This window comes from Triticum urartu, chromosome 2A (assembly GCF_056163025.1).
Source record: "Triticum urartu cultivar PI428250 chromosome 2A, HENAU_Tu73, whole genome shotgun sequence".
NCBI lineage: Eukaryota > Viridiplantae > Streptophyta > Magnoliopsida > Poales > Poaceae > Triticum > Triticum urartu.
This window is the reverse complement of record NC_141874.1, coordinates 50,905,103-50,907,151: the sequence shown is the minus strand read 5'-3', so window position 1 is coordinate 50,907,151 and position 2,049 is coordinate 50,905,103.

Genomic DNA, 2,049 nt, shown 5'->3' with positions numbered 1-2,049 from the left:
CCCCGGCGCTGCAACCTTTTCCATCTCCCTCCAAGAATGCAATTTCCCCGACCACCACACTTAATTTGTGGCTGTTAGTAATTGTTATTAATTGCTAGGTGCATGTACCTGCAAAAATTTGATGCTCACTGCATATTCGTGTAGTTACATTGATGTTTCACGGGCTCCATTTTTTGTTTCTAATTTTTGTACATTGTGCCACGAATTTATGTGTGAAAAGTGGGTCAGTTGTGCAAAACTACGGCTGTGATGGGTTTGCTAGTGCTGGTTCTTTAGTTTTTTTAATCATGAAAAAGCAATTTGCCGTCTGTGATGATTCCGGATGACGGCAAACATGGAGTTTGGCTGACGGCATAGACCCTGTTCTTTGCCGTCTGTTATTTGTTTTACTGACTGCAAAATCTCTTTGCTGTTTGCCCGATAAAAATCTGACAGCAAAGTGCTCATTGCCGACTTTGGGTTTGCCGACTACGTTTGCCGTCTGCAGCTGACGGCAAAATCTTTGCCGTCTGTATTCCTGCCTTTGCCGTCTGTACTTGCCTGACGGCAAACTTACTGATTCCTGTAGTGTGTCTTCATATGCATGCTCCTCGAGACGTTCACTGGGTTGCCGTTAAGTGGATTCTCCGCTATATCTGTGGCACTATGAATCTTGGCATCACGCTTCATGCTTCCGCCGACACCGCCCTCACCGCCTACTCTGATGCAGACTGGGCGGGCTGCCCCGACACTTGTCGCTCCACTTCGGGCTATTGTGTCTATCTTGGACCCTCACTCATCTCGTGGTCGTCCAAGCGGCAGCCTACGGTCTCTCTTTGTGTCATTTGAGGAGTTCCGGTCCAGTCTTTGTGTCAGCCGCGGTGCCGCTTCGACTGTGGGGGGGTGTTGAGTATATGTGTTATGTGCATATTGTGTATTGGGCCCGCCTCCTAGTTCTTTGTATAGTTAAGGTCCGTGGTCCACCGTTGTACATCATATATATGTGCCTATGCATGAAAGCAATACATTGTGCAATTCACATATTCTACACTCAAGGCACGCAGCCATCGTGCCCTGCGAGGACGGCGGTTTCTTGGTCGCTGATCTTTCCATGAATCGTGACCCTGGGCACTAGGACCTGCACATCTTCTCGTCGGAGACAAACGAGTGGAGCACCAAACACCTGCAGCTGAAGAAGCCAGCTCCCGATTTCCTGCCAAGCCAAACCGACAAGGTGATCTCTATCGGAGGAAGCACATTAGGATGGGTCGACCTCTGGCGCGGCATTGTTGTCTGCGATGTGCTTGAGAAGGATCCAGTTCTCCGCTTCATCCCGCTGCCCAAGCCGATTCCCAAGGCCGATTACGACGTGCACCCGGAAAGCAATGCACGGTCAGTGCGGGACGTCGCCGGCTTCCCCAATGGTGTCATCAACTTCACCGAGATCGAGCATTGTTCCAAATGGTCCAAGTTTATCTCCATGAGGAGTTTCAAGACGACGGCCTATCTTGACTTCCTAGATACCATCCCTGATACCAAGCTCCTCGGGTATCATGAAGAGGACATTATGGAGGATGAAATTAAGTGTGCACCTGATGGCTGGAAGATCCGAACAGGTTTTAGGGGCATCTCTTGGGACTATTGGAAAAAAGGGCACGCTCTCTATGTCAATGACATCTCAGCCGAACCACGACTTGCTCTGCAGCTACTTCACCTGTGGGATAGTAATGCTGAGAAATGCAGAGTGAGAAACCTGAAGACTACACCAGGCTTTCCGACCTTCACCATTTATGGTCGTGCTGTTGTCTACCTCATGTGTGAAGTGGGTGCTAACAGAAACATATGGATGCTTGGTGTAGATCTTTGAAACAAGTCGCTGGAAGTCATCAAACCATATTGTGCCTCAAGACCCTATTATGACAATCCGACCTTCATGTCCTGTGCATTCTCCGAATATCTGAATACCGCTCCAATTCCAAGGCATGTTATTTTTGTTTTGCTCTGTTCTCTATTTTCTTAACATTCATACAAACTCAAAAATATTTCCCAAACTAATTGTATGTTTCTTCA